This window comes from Phyllobates terribilis, unplaced genomic scaffold, assembly GCF_046119375.1.
Source record: "Phyllobates terribilis strain yellow unplaced genomic scaffold, ASM4611937v1 Scaffold_1__5_contigs__length_1240528914, whole genome shotgun sequence".
NCBI classification, from domain to species: domain Eukaryota; kingdom Metazoa; phylum Chordata; class Amphibia; order Anura; family Dendrobatidae; genus Phyllobates; species Phyllobates terribilis.
Genome location: NW_027362761.1, coordinates 713177948 through 713197514, shown reverse-complemented (window position 1 = coordinate 713197514; position 19567 = coordinate 713177948).

The window sequence follows — 19567 nt, the reverse complement described above, 5'->3', positions numbered from 1 at the left end:
GTGTGAGGGGACAATGGCTAATATTACTGTATGTGTGGTGGAGGCTCAGCAGACACTATTACTATATGTGGGGTGATCTCAGGAGCCGTTATCACTGCATTTATGAGGTAACAAGTGCTACTATAACGGTATGTGTGAGGGGACAATGGCTAATGTTACTGTATGTGGGGTGGAGGCTCAGCAGACACTATTACTATATGTGGGGTGATCTCAGGAGCCGTTATCACTGCATTTATGAGGTAACAAGTGCTACTATAACGGTATGTGTGAAGGGACAATGGCTAATGTTACTGTATGTGGGGTGGAGGCTCAGCAGACACTATTACTATATGTGGGGTGTTCTCAGGAGCCGTTATCACTGCATTTATGAGGTAACAAGTGCTACTATAACGGTATGTGTGAGGGGACAATGGCTAATATTACTGTATGTGGGGTGGAGGCTCAGCAGACACTATTACTATATGTGGGGTGATCTCAGGAGCCGTTATCACTGCATTTATGAGGTAACAAGTGCTACTATAACGGTATGTGTGAGGGGACAATGGCTAATATTACTGTATGTGGGGTGGAGGCTCAGCAGACACTATTACTATATGTGGGGTGATCTCAGGAGCCATTATCACTATATTTGTGAGGGAACAAGTGCTACTATAACAGTATGTGTGAGGGGACAATGGCTAATATTACTGTATGTGGGGTGGAGGCTCAGCAGACACTATTACTATATGTGGGGTGTTCTCAGGAGCCGTTATCACTGCATTTATGAGGTAACAAGTGCTACTATAACGGTATGTGTGAGGGGACAATGGCTAATATTACTGTATGTGGGGTGGAGGCTCAGCAGACACTATTACTATATGTGGGGTGATCTCAGGAGCCGTTATCACTGCATTTATGAGGTAACAAGTGCTACTATAACGGTATGTGTGAGGGGACAATGGCTAATATTACTGACGCGCCCCTGGGCCTGTGTCGCGCTGCGTTGCGCACGCGGGAGCTTACCCGGAGCCGGATCTCTTGAGGGTTGTAGTCTCGTGGCGGTGATCCGGTCCGTGCCCAGGAAGTCAGACTAAGTGGCGCTGTATTAGCGGTAGATGTTGGACGACTACGCCACCCGTTGAGTACAGCTAAGGAGCTGCTGCTGCAGGGCAGACCGCTGAGGCCGGTGGTAGGATTGTGCAGCGTGATAGTATAACCCCCAACGGGAGGGGTATGGCCTCAGGGCAGCCGACGTGGATGATGGGGGTAGCAGGAACCACTCGGAGACGGTACGGTGTAGTTCAGGGTCTTTACTGGTGAGAACGATAGACCCTCCCGGAGTACTGGCTAGCGATTGGGGCCTGGTCAGTCCTTGAGCAGATGGGATCTCCCCTGGCCAGGCGGAGTTGTAGGCCTCCCAAACTAACGATACTCTTCTGGCTACCTTGCTAGAAGCGGGTATAAGTAGCCCACGTCCCTGAGTGTACCGTGTGGTGCTCACCCGTATGGCCGGTGACTCGGGGCCTTCTAGTAGCTTCCGCTCCACGACGGCGGTGCTGGTCCCACGCGTGTGACCGTGCCTTCGGGTTTCTGGGCCAGAGGACCTGCAATCCCCTGCCGGTCGGTTTCTGCTGCTGAATAGGAGTTAGTCCCCACAGCCTCGGACTCCGGGTCCGGTGATAACTTCTCAGTCAGGGCGAGCTCTGCAGCTGCCAGCCCCTGACTCCTTGTAGCACTGCTCCCACAGAGCTCCTGATGTTCTTTTCCTATATCTGCTTCTCTTCTCTGTCTCTACTTCTTCTCTACTCCCTAACCCTGCCTCAGCCCTAGGTTTATATAGGGGAAGTTCTTCCCCTCCCAGGACTGGGCAGGAGGTGTGGCATGCATAGGATCCCTGACCAAGAGACCTCCCACCTGCTCTCAGACATAACATTGCCGTTACTGTGGAAACCAGACCCCTGGGGTGCCACATTCCCCCCTAGTGAAATTTAGTACTCCGGGACTAAACATATTTTTAGAAAAACATAACAAGGTATAAACAATAATAATACAATAAGAAAAACACATAAAGATGGTTACGGCGTGTCCGCAACCGGGCGCAGTCTTTGAAGAAAAGCAAGGTGTCCATTTCACCAAAACAGGGAGACGTAACCAGGTAGGGGTCTGTCCTGCCCCGAGTCCTTAACAGTCTTTAGTCCGTCCTGGGTTACGCTCCAACTATACACAAAGGATTCCCGGTAAATTCTCCAAGGACTCCTATAAATAACTAGAAACACATAATTATACACAAGCAACAAGAAAAACAGGTAACCACAAATAAAACAATTTATACACTTCAAATCCTCCAACGTGCGGGTAACTGGCCTCTAGTGGCCCTAGTGGACCTACGGAGCTGACTGTCTAGCCCTGAACTACAGGGTGTAGGAGCTGTCAAGGGTAAACTGGGCAGCTGTCTACCGGCTCTTTGACTCACTAGGGGTACGGCAGGCTCACTATAAGCAGAGGGTTGATCCTCCTGTTCTGCTTGTGTGGAGTCTTCTGCCTCCTGGACCGGCTGCTCTTCCAGCTCTACCTGTTGCTCCGTAGGCACTTGGGATGCTGGTTGGAGGAACGTGAGGACGGGTACCACAACTGCACCATTGACTTGAGTCCAGGACCGAGGGAAGTCTCCGAGCACAGTACTAACCATATCTTCCCTTTCCTCTACGGGTCGATGGTCTTCTTGTTCCTCTTCAGGGTTCCGTAGCTGTTCAGGACACTTCTTCAGGTGATCCTGGGATACAATGGCTATGGTCTCCCCTCCGTCTTTACTGATGGTACAGACTTTCGGGTTCTCGTGGCTTGAGGGCAGTACGGTGTACGGGTCCTTCTCCCACTGGTCGTCCAACTTGTGGAGCCGTCTTTTCCTCTTCAAGACCTGCTCTCCGGGTACCAGGGGAACAGCGGGAGCATACTGGTTGTAAGTTTTCTCTTGTCTTTCCCTAGCCTGACAGAGACTTCGCTCCACGCTCTCCTGTACTTTCCGGTACTGCTGCTGCCTCTCTGTGTCCCAGTCTGCTTCTGGTGAAGTGTCCTCGGGTGTCAGGACTCCCATTTCCAGGTCAACAGGTAACTTACTAGGTCTCGCCCTCATTAGGTAAGCCGGGGTACAGTTGGTGGAACCTACCGGGATGTGGTTGTATAGGTCCACTAGATCGGGCAGCTTCTCAGGCCACAGACTGCGTTCTTCCAGGGGCAACGTTTTCAGGAGATCCATTACCACCTGGTTCATTTTCTCACAAAGTCCATTAGTTTGCGGATGATAGGGTGTCGTCCTTATCTTCCGGCAGCCATACAGATTGCAGAATTCCTGGAAGACCTCCGCTTCAAAGGCAGGTCCCTGGTCCGTCAGCACTTGGTCCGGGTACCCGTGTGGACGGCAGAAGTGCTGCTGGAAGGCTCTAGCTGCTGTTTGAGCCGTTAAGTCCTTAACGGGGACGACAACCAAGAACCGGGAGTAATGATCCACAATGGTTAACGCGTAGACGTAGCCACTTCTGCTTGGGGTCAGTTTTACATGATCCAAGGCTACCAGTTCCAACGGCTGCCGGGTGACGATGGACTGCAGGGGAGTCTTCTGGCTGGCACGGTCCTTCCTTCTTAGGTTGCACGGGCCACAGTCTCTGCACCACCTCTCGATGGTTCCCCTCATGCCTACCCAGTGGAACCGCCCACGCAGCAGGAACTCCAGCTTCTTCCATCCGAAGTGTCCAGCCCCGTCGTGGTATGCTTCCATCACCATGGCTGCGTCTCTCCGTGGCACCACTACTTGCCAGATTAGTTCATACGTCCGGGAGTTAACCATTCTGCGGCACAACTTCCCCTTGTAAAGGAACAGTCGACTCTTCTCAGCCCACAGTTGCTTGGCTTCCTCCGGAGCGTCTGGGTCGAGGCGAGCCTCTGGCCGAGTCAGCATCTCCTTCACCAGCCGGACGGCAGGGTCACTGTCTTGCGTTTCCTCCCAGTTGTAGTGAGGCAAGGGGTTAAACGTAGCGGCTTGCTTACTCCTTACCCGATGGGAATACTGGATAGTCCCATGACGGTGGAACGCGGGGAGTTCGACTTCTTCCAGTCCCTCTGGATCTTCTCCTACGTCCGGTAGGTTTGGCATCCTGGACAGGGCGTCCGCGTTGGTATTGGAGCGTCCTGCCCGGTATTTGATTGTGAACTCGTAGTTGGACAGACGGGCCATCCATCTCTGCTCTAGGGCACCGAGTCTTGCCGTGTCCAGGTGTGTCAACGGGTTGTTATCCGTGTACACGGTGAACCGGGAAGAAGCGAGGTAGTGCTTAAAGCGTTCGGTGACTGCCCACACCACTGCCAGGAACTCTAGCTTAAATGAGCTGTAATTCTCAGGGTTTCTTTCGGTGGGTCGCAGTTTTCGGCTGGCGTAAGCGATTACTCGTTCTTTCCCCTGCTGGATCTGGGACAGCACGGCTCCTAGCCCGATGTTACTTGCGTCGGTGTAGAGGATAAAGGGCTGGCTGTAATCAGGGTACGCCAGGATTTCATCCCCCGTGAGGGCCATCTTCAGCTGGCGGAAGGACTCTTCTTCTAACTTCTCCCATCTGAAGGGTGGCTTCTGGTTCTTGGCCTTCCGGGACTGGCCTATCAGGAGGTCCTGCATAGGAGCTGCCTTTTTGGTGAAACCGGGGATGAATCTGCGGTAATAGCCTACCAACCCGAGGAACTGCCGCACTTCCTTTACACTGGAGGGACTTGGCCATTCCTTAATTGCGGTGATCTTATCAGGGTCGGGAGCCACTCCATCAGCGCTCACCACGTGTCCCAGGTACTGCACCTTTGGTTTCAGGAGGTGACACTTGGAGGGTTTCACCTTTAGGCCGTAGCTTGCCAGAGCTTCGAACACTTCCGCCAGGTGTTTCAGGTGGTCCTCATACGTTTTGGAATATACGATGACATCGTCCAGGTACAACAGGACCGTCTCAAAGTTTCTGTGGCCCAGACAACACTCCATTAATCGTTGGAAGGTTCCTGGTGCATTGCAGAGTCCGAACGGCATGCAGGTAAACTCGCTAAGTCCCATCGGGGTGGTGAATGCGGTCTTCTCCCGGTCCGCCTCTGCTACAGGAACCTGCCAGTACCCACTAGTGAGATCCAAGGTAGAGAAGAAGTTAGCAGATCTTAAAGCAGCCAAAGACTCCTCTATCCTTGGTAAGGGGTACGCATCCTTGTGTGTGATACGGTTGATTTTCCGGTAATCTACACACATCCTCATGGTGTTGTCTTTCTTTTTGACTAAGACTAGTGGAGCTGCCCAGGGGCTACAGCTATCCCTGATTACCCCAGCCTCCTTCATGTCCCTAAGCATCCCCTTGGCGTGTTGGTAGTGTGCAGGGGGTACGGGTCGATACCTCTCTTTTATGGGAGGATGGTCTCCCGTGGGGATGTGGTGTTCTACCCCCTTGACTCGCCCGAAGTCTAACGGGTGTTTACTAAACACTCTCTCGTACTCTTGAACCACCCGATAGACTCCCTGTTTCTGGTGTGAGGGAGTGGAGTCAGTACCCAAATGTAGTTGCTGACACCAGTCCTCCATTGTTTTCTGAGAGCCGTTACCTTCCTCCGGGGAAGATGGAGGCAAGGGTTCTACGGACTGTATGGAATCTTGATTGATGGTATACAATTTGGCTAGCGTGGCATACCGGGGCAGGTACACTTCCCTCTTCCCGATATTTATTATGCGAACGGGCACCCTCCCATGGCGTACATTGACCACCCCCCGTGCTGTCAAAATGGTGGGCCTACTGTCTTAGTAAACTGGTTCTACCATTGCCTGGTAATCTCTACCTCTCAGACCAATAGCTGCCCGGCACCAAATCATCATTTCACTTTTCGGGGGCATGGCAATAGGGAAAGGGTCACACATTCGCACGCTACCAATCTCACCACCGGAGAGTTCTAGCTGTTGCCGTCGCATCAGTGCCCGGATCTCTTTCTGGAGCACTCGCTGCTGGCCGGAGCTGGCGTTCTTGGCAACCTGCTGTAAAAGGAAAATCACCTCTGCAAGACAATTTTCAATTACATTAGTTCCTAGAGTTATCTTTGGGTGACTCTCGTGTTTGTCAATGTCTACAATGATCAGTCCCTGTGCTGCCAGTTCGACTCTACCGATTTTAATGGTCACCTCTTTAAATCCAATCTGTGGCACGGGCTGACCATTGCTGGCGATGATACTCAAGTCGTCGTCAGGGTAGCGGGTGATATCCGAGTCATTCCAGTACTGCTTGAAGAGCACGTACGGGATGGTGGTGACCTGTGACCCAGTGTCCAGTAGGGCACTCATAGGAATGCCATCCAGTACCACGGGTAAGACTGGACGTCCTCCCACATATTTGTCGCGCCAGTTCGATGGGCCTGGTGATCTTTTTCCTGGGGGTTGGCCCTCTACCCCAGGTTGTGCCAGTTTAAAGGACAGTACCTTGCCATATGTCCGGGTTGATTGCAGCGGCGGCAGATGGGTCGTCCGTCCTCGTTGTATCGGTCGCTGGGTCTTCCTCTGGCCGGTGGGGTCCTCCTTGGTCGACGCCACGGGATGTCCTCCGGTCCGGATGCCAGCTGGATCTTCCCTGGAGTGGAAACCTGTAAAGACTGCACAGTTCGGGTTAGCGCAGCAACGCTTTTAGCTAGCTCTTGGACCTGATGGTGCAGGTCTGGAGCCGGGTCATTGTTCAAAGCCTGCGCATCAGCTCCCACAGGCCCTGCCGACAAGGGCGCCGCCTCCTGGTGGTAAGTGGTAGTGGGGCGTCTGGGGGTCACAACGCCACCTGGTGCCGGTTCTCGAAGCACCCGGATGGCTCTGTCCTTGAACTGTGCAAATCCCAGATGAGGGTCCTGTAAGGCCATTGCCCGCAACTGGGTTTGGTGGGCATTGCAATATAAACCCTCTATAAATTGTTCAGTCAACAGCCTGTCCTCGTCTCCCACGCCGTCAGGGTCGGTCTGCTTAATGGCTCTCAGGGCCTCTTGTAGGTTCAGGGCATAGTCCCTTATACTCTCATGTGCCCGCTGTTTGCACCCGTAGAATCTAAGCTTGATCTCGGCTGAGGTGCGGGTATCAAAGGTGTCCCTCAGCCGGGTTAGTATCCCTGCGACAGTCCTCCCCCCCAGGTGGCCAGGACTTTACCTCCCTTTGGGCTGCCCCGGTTAATTGGGCCACCAGGATGCTCACTTTTTGCTCCTCTGTGAGGGGGTACACCTGGAAGAGGCTATCCAGCTTTTCTCTAAAGTCATGCAGGGTATGTGACTCCCCTGAGTACTGGGGTAGCCAGGCTGCCCCCGGGATATAGGGCATGGTGAAAGGCATGACCGCAACAGCGGTGGCGCTGGCGGGGGTTGAAGCGGTGAAGCTCTCCTCCGTATCCGGCATCCTTCTCCCCCCTAGTGGACCGTGGCCTACCTTGCGATGATCCTCTTCCGTAGGCCGCGGCTCCGCAGTGAATCGTCAGGGTTGAGGACCTTCCGTCGCGCTCCTGTGACGTCGGCGTCTGCTGGGCTCCTTCCAGGACCTTACGCAACGTCCGGACGTGAGGCGGGGCTTCAGTTCTCGCGCGCTTTCGGAGTCCACGCCCCTCTTCTTCCCGCGCGGCGTCCTCAAGATGGTGTCCAATGGCGGGAAAACTCCACGTATGGCGGGAAGAAGGCTGAAGATGGCGCCGGATGGCGGGAAAACTCCACCGATGGCGGGAAGGAAGCGGAAGATGGCGCCGGATGGCGGGAATCTTCACCACAGGTAAGTTTGAACAGTCTTTTTCAGGCACGCAGTACCCGGTGGTTGCGGGCACGAAATCCTGCCGACTACGCCAAAAGTTGACGCGCCCCTGGGCCTGTGTCGCGCTGCGTTGCGCACGCGGGAGCTTACCCGGAGCCGGATCTCTTGAGGGTTGTAGTCTCGTGGCGGTGATCCTGTCCGTTCCCAGGGAGTCAGACTAAGTGGCGCTGTATTAGCGGTAGATGTTGGACGACTACGCCACCCGTTGAGTACAGCTAAGGAGCTGCTGCTGCAGGGCAGACCGCTGAGGCCGGTGGTAGGATTGTGCAGCGTGATAGTATAACCCCCAACGGGAGGGGTATGGCCTCAGGGCAGCCGACGTGGATGATGGGGGTAGCAGGAACCACTCGGAGACGGTACGGTGTAGTTCAGGGTCTTTACTGGAGAGAACGATAGACCCTCCCGGAGTACTGGCTAGCGATTGGGGCCTGGTCAGTCCTTGAGCAGATGGGATCTCCCCTGGCTAGGCGGAGTTGTAGGCCTCCCAAACTAACGATACTCTTCTGGCTACCTTGCTAGAAGCGGGTATAAGTAGCCCACGTCCCTGAGTGTACCGTGTGGTGCTCACCCGTATGGCCGGTGACTCGGGGCCTTCTAGTAGCTTCCGCTCCACGACGGCGGTGCTGGTCCCACGCGTGTGACCGTGCCTTCGGGTTTCTGGGCCAGAGGACCTGCAATCCCCTGCCGGTCGGTTTCTGCTGCTGAATAGGAGTTAGTCCCCACAGCCTCGGACTCCGGGTCCGGTGATAACTTCTCAGTCAGGGCGAGCTCTGCAGCTGCCAGCCCCTGACTCCTTGTAGCACTGCTCCCACAGAGCTCCTGATGTTCTTTTCCTATATCTGCTTCTCTTCTCTGTCTCTACTTCTTCTCTACTCCCTAACCCTGCCTCAGCCCTAGGTTTATATAGGGGAAGTTCTTCCCCTCCCAGGACTGGGCAGGAGGTGTGGCATGCATAGGATCCCTGACCAAGAGACCTCCCACCTGCTCTCAGACATAACATTGCCGTTACTGTGGAAACCAGACCCCTGGGGTGCCACATTACTGTATGTGGGGTGGAGGCTCAGCAGACACTATTACTATATGTGGGGTGATCTCAGGAGCCGTTATCACTGCATTTATGAGGTAACAAGTGCTACTATAACGGTATGTGTGAGGGGACAATGGCTAATATTACTATATGTGGGGTGTTCTCACACATGGGACATTATCGTTGTATGTGTTGCTGAACAATGACCACTATTACTGTTTTGGGGTGGCGGAGGGGTCCAGGAGCCACTATTACTATATGTGGGGTGATCTTACTCTGGGCCATTATAACTATATGTGTTCGAGGACAATGGGCTAGGGGCTATGTGTGCACCTTCAGGATTCAGGATTTGAATGCAGAAAATTCCTTAAGGTTTCTGCATCTCTTGGCAGGAAAAACGCTGCAGAAAAAAACGCGCTTTTTGCCGCGATTTTGACTATTTTTGCCCACGATTAGGAACCACTGCGGGTTTGAAACTGTGTGTTTATGCAGCGTCAAACCTGCAGCGTCCAGATGTTACAGCATAGTGGATGGGATTTCTAAAAAACCTATGTCCACTATGTGTGCATCTGAGGCTGCCGATGACCCATGGACCACAGAATGTCAAATTTTCCTGCGGTGTCGCTAGTCTCCGCAATAGAAATTTGACCACTAGAATGTATTGAATGCGGTAAATCCGCATGGTTCGGTTAACACATGTGGATTTACCTGTGTTCAATAGAACGCAACGTTTTGGACGCAGCAAAATTATGCTGCGTCCAATGCTCTGCTACGTCCGGATCATGGGCAGATAGCCTAAAATTTAAAAATATGTTGTGGGCTCCCTCATCATTTTCATAACAAGTAGAGGGAAAGCCGATCGCTGGGAGCTGATGTTAGTAGCCGGGTTAGGGGCCATTAGCCAAAAATGTTCCCTGGCTATTAATAACAGCTGACAGCTCTTTGCTTAGCCTTTACTGGCTAGATTACAGTGGGACCCCAGAAAAAAATTGATGGAGGGTCCCCCTATAAAATCTAACCAGAAAAGGCTAAACAGACCGCTGCAGGCTGATATTAATAGCCAGGGAAGGGGCCATGGATACTAGCCCCCCTCCACGGCTAATAATATCAGCTCTCAGCAGCCCTAGAAATAGCGCATCCATAATATGCGCCAAACCTGGCACTTAGCCTCCACTCTTCCCACTGCCGTGTAGCGGTGGCGAGTGGGGTAATAAGGCTGGGGTTCATGTCAGCCTTGTATTGGCGGCTGACATGAAACCCAGGTTAGTAATGGAGAGGCGTCTATAAGACGGCCATATGGATAATGGTGATGGCTGGCGCGTGCAAACTGCTATGTTGGCGTTGTAGTAGAATTATTCAATAAAATGGTACCAGAGTCAACGCATGCACATCCCTCGATTTTCGTCGCCATTTTGTTGAAGATACTGTGTCTGCAAATTCGCAAACACAGTGTCTTCAATAAAATGGTGCCGTAGTGCTGTATGCGCACGTGCTGACTCTGTCGCCAAACCGCACAGTAGCCGCCCATCCTCGCTTCGAACAGAAGGATGCGTTCAGTATTATATATAAGATGTACTGATAATACAGTGATGTACTCACTTATGCTAAGCACTGTATACAGGGCTCGACAAACCCAGGCGCCTGGTCGCCAGTGGCGCCTAGAAAATGTTGTCTGGCGCCTAGAAAATGTTGCCTGGTGCTTGAGGAGTTGAGGAGAAAAAAAAATACTCTCAATCCAATCCCACCTCCTGCACGGAGTCATCCAATCGGAGGAAGCAGGGACAGTATCGCTCAGGCCGCCTTCTCCACTTTGCTCCGCCCCCCTTATGCTCCGGGACTGGACAGGGAGAGTTGGGTTACGGGGGAAGCAGGGCCGGCGTCAGCACCCGGCGTACCCGGGCAAGTGCCGGGGCCCTGGAAAATCAGAGGGGCCCAGCCGCCCACTCACTGTCGGGGCCGGGCCCACACACTGTCGGGGCCGGGCCCACACACCCACCCGCCCACTCACTGTCGGGGCCGGGCCCACACACCCAGCCGCCCACTCACTGTCGGGGCCCCGGCCGCTTCCTCGGCACCTGTTCAGGGACGCAGGCGCTGCTTGATTGCCGGCACTTCCCCCAGACATGGCCGCGCGCTGTCCGGCTGTGTCTGCTAGTAATGACACGGCAGGGTCGACGGCACTGCACCTTTAATTGTGCTTGTGTGTCGCTCCTGCCGCGTCATTGCTAGCAGACACAGCCGCACAGCGCGCGGCCATGTCTGGGGGAGTGCCGGCAATCAAACACCGTCGGAGCGGAGGTCCTGCACAGATGGGCGGGAGGGGCCCGGACCCGACCGCAAGTGGGCCCCTCTGATGTTCCAGGGCCATGAAGTCTGTGACACGCCGGGGGCCCTGCACTGCCCCATACCCGAGGAGCTGCTGGACAGGACACTGGACCGGGGACAGGTGAGTGAGGCTTCCCCAATCCCCATATTAAAAATATTAGTAATGGGTCTGTGTGAGTGCATGTATGTGAATGTCAGTGTATATGACTGTGTATATATATTTGTCTGTTTTATCTATGTGTATGTCTGTATGTGTACATATGTCTGCGTACCGTGTGTGCGCGCGCATATGTCTGCGTACCGTGTGTGCGCACGCATATGTCTGCGTACCGTGTGTGCGCGCGCATATGTCTGCGTACCGTGTGTGCGCACGCATATGTCTGCGTACCGTGTGTGCGTGCATATGTCTGCGTACCGTGTGCGCGCACGCATATGTCTGCGTACCGTGTGTGCGCACGCATATGTCTGCGTACCGTGTGTGCGCACGCATATGTCTGCGTACCGTGTGTGCGCATGCATATGTCTGCGTACCGTGTGTGCGTGCATATGTCTGCGTACCGTGTGTGCGTGCATATGTCTGCGTACCGTGTGTGCGCGCGCATATGTCTGCGTACCGTGTGTGCGCGCGCATATGTCTGCGTACCGTGTGTGCGTGCATATGTCTGCGTACCGTGTGCGCGCGCGCATATGTCTGCGTACCGTGTGTGCGTGCATATGTCTGCGTACCGTGTGCGCGCGCGCATATGTCTGCGTACCGTGTGTGCGCGCGCATATGTCTGCGTACCGTGTGTGCGCGCGCATATGTCTGCGTACCGTGTGTGTGCGTGCATATGTCTGCGTACCGTGTGTGAGCGTGCATATGTCTGCGTACCGTGTGCGCGCACGCATATGTCTGCGTACCGTGTGTGCGCACGCATATGTCTGCGTACCGTGTGTGCGCACGCATATGTCTGCGTACCGTGTGTGCGCATGCATATGTCTGCGTACCGTGTGTGCGTGCATATGTCTGCGTACCATGTGTGCGTGCATATGTCTGCGTACCGTGTGTGCGCGCGCATATGTCTGCGTACCGTGTGTGCGTGCATATGTCTGCGTACCGTGTGCGCGCGCGCATATGTCTGCGTACCGTGTGTGCGTGCATATGTCTGCGTACCGTGTGCGCGCGCGCATATGTCTGCGTACCGTGTGTGCGCGCGCATATGTCTGCGTACCGTGTGTGCGCGCGCATATGTCTGCGTACCGTGTGTGTGCGTGCATATGTCTGCGTACCGTGTGTGAGCGTGCATATGTCTGCGTACCGTGTGTGCGCGCGCATATGTCTGCGTACCGTGTGTGCGCGCGCATGTCTGCGTACCGTGTGTGCGTACGCATATGTCTGCGTACCGTGTGTGCGTGCATATGTCTGCGTACCGTGTGTGCGTGTGCATATGTCTGCGTATGTGAAAGATGAGGGGGCAGGCTGGGCCATGTGTAATAAATAATATATATATATATATATATATATATATATATATATATATATTTATTTCTCCGCCGTATCTGTGCATCATGAATCGTGTATGTGTTAAAAGGGCCCACTGAGACTCTTTCGCCCGGGGCCCAGAAAAACCTGGAGCCGGCCCTGGGGGGAAGGATCGCTGTGGCCGGGGGCCCGTTCTCATCTCCCGCTACCTGTGTAAGTACATACAAAGGCCGTGCTCCCCGGGGAGACGCCGTGTGTGAGGGGGTCACATTTATATAGTTTTTCTATGTTTTGCACTTTTACATAATAAAATCAATTTTATAAAAAAAATTATTTTTTAGCATAGCTTTTTTCTGAGAGCTATAACTTTTTTATTTTTCGGCTGATGGAGCTGTATGGCGGCTTGTTTTTTGCGGGACGAGATGACGTTTTCAGCGGTAACATTTTTATTTAGATTCGTCTTTTTGATCGCGTGTTATTCCATTTTTTGTTTGGCGGTATGATGATAAAGCATTGTTTTTTGCTTCGTTTTTTATTTTTATTTTTTACCGTGTTCACTGAAGGGGTTAACTAGTGGGACAGTTTTATAGGTCAGCTTGTTCCGGACGCGGCGATACCAAATATGTGTACTTTTATTGTTTTTTTTTTTTATAATAATATTTATTGATTGGTACATTATATTTTTATTTTTGGTGGATTTTTTTTTATTTTTTTTTTTATATTTTTTTAAAAAATTTTTTTTTTCACTTTCTGACAGTTTTTACACTTTTTTTACTCTGTCCCACTCTGGGACTTTCACTTTTTTTATTCTGATCGCCTGCATGGCATAGGAATGGAGCACCATCCCTGTACCGTGCAGGCTGTCAGCGCTGGACAGGGAGAAGATAGTTTGGAGATGCACTGCGCATGTCCAAAAAATCTTCCTGCTGTCTGGTGACCCGGATGTTGTCATGACGACATTGGGTCGTCATGGCAACATCCTGGAAGCCATGGCAGACAGCGCTGGAGGCCGGAAGAGGAGGTGAGTATCTGCGATCACATCCCCTTGCCACAGCAATGCTGCGATCGACTTCAATCGCAGCATTGCGGGAGTTAATGTGCTGGGAGCGGTGCAGGACCGCTCCCTGCACATAGTACCGGGTGTCAGCTGTGACAATCAGCTGGCACCCGGCGGCGATCGCGGCCGCACAGCCTGTGTGCGCGCGCGAACGCGATGACGTACTAATACGGGTCTGGCTCTTAAGTCCCAGGGCACAGACGCGTATTAGGACGTTTAATGTTGTTAAGGGGTTAAAGTACACTCTGCACCCCATCTTGACTGAAACAAAAAAACAGAAATGTAGAAATTTTTGCAAATTTATTAAAAAAGAAAAAACTGAAATATCACCTGGTCATTGTTAGAACCTTGCTCTTAGGTTTTTTCTATTGCTGGTCACATGACCTTGTTGGCCTATTTAGTCCTGCTCCGCCCTTCTGGCTTTGCTGGACTTCATTGTATTACTACTCTTTAGCTAGCCAGTGCTCAGTATCTTACTCTGTTAGTTTGCTTGGTCTTCGGACCTCTGTGTTCTATATTTATTGTTTGTTCGTCTGTCTGCTACTATTTCTGTTAGGAGGTGTCCATTTTGCTCCCAGTCCCTAGTTCTTGTAGGGATTCCTTCCCCACATCTATAGGTCTCCGTACAGACTAGCTGAGGACTTTAGCAGGTCTGATCGCAGGATCAGGTCCCCTGTTACATCGTAGGGATCAAGCTGAGTTCTATCGTAGGGACAGATCTCCTCTCTTTCCTTAGCTCTGGTAGCAGAACATAACAGTAAGTCCAGCCCGCAAATTCTCTAAGGAAAGATTTTTCTGTTCCATCATGGTGTCGGTTCTGGATTTGGCTAAACACCTGCAGGGACTCTCTCTGGAGGTGGCCGAGCTCCGTCAGCACGTGAGTAACTGTTCTGGAGCACATTTCTTGGAGCCTAAGGTACGTTTGCCTGATTTATTTTTTGGTGAACATCAAGAATTTTTTTTCATTTAAAAATGCTTGCTTATTGTATTTTCGTTTGAGAACCAGGTCCTCTGGGGATGAATCCCAGCGCATAGGGTTCATAATGTCACTTTTGCGCAAAGAGCCTCAGGAGTGGGCCTTTTCTTTGCAACCTAGTGATACATGCTTTAGATCAGTGGATAGTTTTTTTTCTGCTTTGGGGCTATTATATGATGATCCTGACCGTGTCTCATCTGCTGAGACTGAGTTGAGACGTTTGAGACAGGGATCAGGTAATGTGGAAAAATATTGTACTCATTTCCGTCGGTGGTCTACTCAAATAGGGTGGAACGATTCTGCTCTGAAGAGTCTGTTTCTTGCAGGGCTTAGTGAAAGGGTAAAAGACCTGCTAATTGCTTATCCCACACCTGAAGATTTGCAACAGGCTATGCAATTAGCTATACGGGTGGATAGGAGACTGCGTGCAAGGGTTAATGAGAGCAAATCCTCTGCTATGTCAGTTTCTGGTCATGAGAATGTGTGTACTGACAGTGGAGAGCCGATGGAGATTGGAGCGATGGCACTTCGCTCTCAAGAAAAGGACCGCAGATTTTCTGAAGGTTTGTGTTTCTATTCCGGAAATTCTGGTCATTTCATTAAAAGCTGTGTGCTTCGTATGAAGAAAGAAAAAAAAATGGTCAGTCATGCCCGTATTGCCTGTTTAAATTCCAAGGGTGTATTTTTAGCTGCTTCCACTATTGCTCAGGAAAAATTAATGGAATTTCGGGTGTTTGTCGATTGTGGGTCTACTCTGAATATAATTGATGGGGGATTCTTGGAAAAACTCAATTTAAAACCCGAACCTTTGTCATCCCCCATTGCTGTGGTTTCTGTGGATGGCTCCCCTTTGAAGAATGTTACTCTCAAGGTCTGTGAATTTCCCCTCACTATTAATGGTGTTCACCATGAGAATTTGGATTTGGTAGTTTTGAATAACTTGCCTTCTCCGGTGGTGTTGGGATTGCCCTGGTTAAAATTGCACAATCCTGTACTGGATTGGTCTACCAATGAAATTAAATCCTGGAGCCATAAATGTTATGACAAGTGTTGTAACGGGCGTATTGCAGCTGTGGATAGGGGGGAATTGCCTGTTCCTATTCAGGATTTTTGGAGAGTTTTTTCTGAGAAGGAATCGCAGGTTTTGCCTCCCCATAGAGACTATGATTGTACTATTGAATTTGTCCCTGGAGCGACTCTTCCTAAAAGTCGTTTATTTAACCTTACTATTCCTGAGAGAAAGGCTTTGGAGGAATACATACAGACAAGCTTGGCCGCCGGTCACATTAGGCCCTCTAAGTCTCCTGTGGCGGTTGGATTTTTTTTTGTAAAAAAAAAGGACGGCGGTTTACGTCCTTGTCTGGATTTTCGTGAGATTAACAAAATTACTGTACGCAATCCTTACCCACTGCCATTGATTCCTGATCTGTTTAACCAGTTAGTGGGGGCTAAGTGGTTCTCTAAAATTGACCTTCGGGGGGCATACAATCTGTTGCGCATGAAGGAGGGTGACGAATGGAAGACTGCTTTTAACACTCCTGTGGGTCATTTTGAGAATTTGGTTATGCCTTTTGGTCTTACTAATGCTCCTGCATTTTTTCAGAATCTTATTAATGACATCCTTAGACCTTTGATCGGCAAAAATGTGGTTTTGTATTTGGATGACATTTTGATTTATTCGCCGGATCTGGAATCTCATTGGCGGAGCGTACGTGAAGTATTACAGTTATTAATTGACAATTCGCTTTTTGCTAAGCTGGAGAAATGTGAGTTCGCTGTACAGAGAATTAGTTTTTTGGGCTACATTATCTCCAGCGAAGGTTTTGAGATGGACCCGGTGAAAGTTCAAGCTGTGCAGAAATGGCCTAGGCCTATTGGTTTGAAATCGATACAGAGGTTTTTGGGTTTCGCCAATTATTATAGAAAATTCATTAAAAATTTTTCTATTATTGTCAAACCACTGACCGATCTCACCAGGAAAGGTGCTGATGCGGTTCAGTGGACTACTGAGGCCATTGAAGCTTTTGTGTATCTCAAGGAGAGGTTCACCTCTGCTCCCATCCTTATGCAGCCTGATGTGACTAAGCTGTTTTTGGTTGAGGTTGATGCTTCCTCTGTGGGGGTTGGCGCACTATTGTCTCAGGATAACGGGGATGGAGTACATCCCTATGCCTTTTTTTCAAAAAAATTTTCGGAGACTGAACTGAATTACGATATTGGTAATCGGGAATTATTGGCTATTAAACTCGCATTTGAACACTGGCGCCACCTCTTGGAAGGTGCTGAATTTCCCGTTCAGGTTTTTACGGATCATAAAAATCTGATCTATCTTGATGCTGCCAAGCGCCTGAATGCCCGTCAGGCTAGGTGGGCACTGTTTTTCTCGCGGTTTAATTTTTCCGTTACTTACATCCCAGGTACTAAGAATGTTAAGGCGGATGCCTTGTCTCGCAGTTTTTCTCCCATAGTCGATGCTGAGAAAGAGGAGAACATTTTACAAGAAGGTGTTGTGATAGCTGCTTTGGACTCCGTTTTGGAAGATGAGATTCTTAGAGCACAGGAGAATGCCCCATCTAACACTCCCCATGGGAGGTTGTTTGTGCCTAGGACCTTTAGGAGAGATTTGTTTGTTGAGTGTCACGAATCTCGGTTGGCAGGTCATCCCGGAATCTCTGAGACCAAGAGACTGGTGGGTCGCAGTTTTTGGTGGCCTGGATGGCAGAAGGAAGTCATTAAGTGGGTGCGTCAATGTACTATATGTGCTAGATCTAAGTCCTCACATACTCCTGCTGCGGGGTTGCTTTGCCCTCTGGAGGTTCCCAGTGCTCCTTGGACACATTTGGCTATGGACTTTATAACTGACCTTCCCCCCTCTGAGGGTTTTACTGTCATCTGGGTGGTCGTGGACCGTTTTAGCAAGATGTGTCACTTGGTTCCCTTCGTCAAACTGCCCTGCGCTAAGACTCTCGCTAAGGCCTTTGTCAAGGAAATTGTCAGACTTCATGGCATTCCTACTGACATTGTTTCTGATAGGGGACCTCAGTTCGTGGCTCGTTTTTGGCGCGCCTTTTGTGACAGGTTGGGAGTTCATTTGTCGTTCTCATCCGGATATCATCCTGAATCTAATGGCCAGACAGAAAGGAAAAACCAGGATGTTGAGCAGTTCTTGCGTTGTTTTGTGGCAGACAATCAAGAGGGGTGGTCTGAGTTTCTGCCACTTGCTGAATTTGCTCTGAACAATCATGCATCTTCTTCTGCTGGTTGTTCGCCTTTTTTTTGTTGTTCTGGGAGACATCCGTCGTTTGGGTCGTTCTCCAAGTTGGTATATGCCGTGCCTGAGGAGGAGAATTTTTCCGGCGATTTGGAGAGAGTTTGGACGGATGTGCGTGGTAATCTTCAGGAGGCTAACAGAAAATCTAAAGACTACTTTGATAGGAAACGACAGGAGGTTTTGTTCGCTGTTGGTGACATGGTTTGGTTGTCCTCTAGGAATCTGCGGTTGAGGATTCCTTCTAAGAAATTGGGTCCCAAGTTTGTAGGGCCCTTTAAAGTGCTTCAGGTTGCCAACCAATCTGCTGTTAGGTTGGAGGTTCCTACCTCCTGGAGAATTAATCCCGTGTTTCATGTCTCTCTGTTGAAAAAAGCTGTTGTGTCGGATTGTGACGCCTCTGCCTCTGTTCCTCCGGTGGTGGAGGACGGGGAATATGAAATTTCTCGCATCCTTAATTCTAGACTGTATAGAGGTAGTTTGCAGTATCTCGTGGCCTGGAAAGGTTTCGGTCCCGAGGATAACTCATGGGTGAGGTCGGATGATGTTTCCGCGTCCAGACTTATCAGAGCGTTTCACAGGAGATTTCCTGATAAGCCTGGTCCTAGGGGATCCGGAGGATCCTCTTAGAAGGGGGGGTACTGTTAGAACCTTGCTCTTAGGTTTTTTCTATTGCTGGTCACATGACCTTGTTGGCCTATTTAGTCCTGCTCCGCCCTTCTGGCTTTGCTGGACTTCATTGTATTACTACTCTTTAGCTAGCCAGTGCTCAGTATCTTACTCTGTTAGTTTGCTTGGTCTTTGGACCTCTGTGTTCTATATTTATTGTTTGTTCGTCTGTCTGCTACTATTTCTGTTAGGAGGTGTCCATTTTGCTCCCAGTCCCTAGTTCTTGTAGGGATTCCTTCCCCACATCTATAGGTCTCCGTACAGACTAGCTGAGGACTTTAGCAGGTCTGATCGCAGGATCAGGTCCCCTGTTACATCGTAGGGATCAAGCTGAGTTCTATCGTAGGGACAGATGATCTCTCTTTCCTTAGCTCTGGTAGCAGAACATAACAGTCATAAGTATTCAGACCCTTTGATCAGACTCTCATATTTAAGTCACATGCTGTCCATTTCCTTGTGATCCTCCTTGGGATGGTTCTACTCCTTAATTGGAGTCCAGCTGTGTTTTTAGTTAAACTGATAGGACTTGATTTGGAAAGGCACACACCTGTCTATATAAGACCTCACAGCTCACAGTGCAGCATGTCAGACCAAATGAGAATCATGAGCTCAAAGGAACTGCCCAAGGAGCTCAGTGACAGAATTGTGGCAAGGCACAGATGTGGCCAAGGTTACAAAAGAATTTCTGCATTACTCAAGGTTCCTAAGAGCACAGTGGCCTCCATAATCCTTAAATGGAAGAAGTTGCCAAATTGAACAATCGTGGGAGAAGAGCCTTGGTGAGAGAGGTAAAGAAGAACCCCAAGATCACTGTGGCTGAGCTCCAGAGATGCAGTAGGGAGATGATAGGAAGTTCCACAAAGTCAACTATCACTGCAGACCCTCCACCAGTCGGGCCTTTATGGCGCAGTGGCCCGACGGAAGCCTCTCCTCAGTGCAAGACATTTGAAAGCTTTTATAGAGTTTGCTCAAA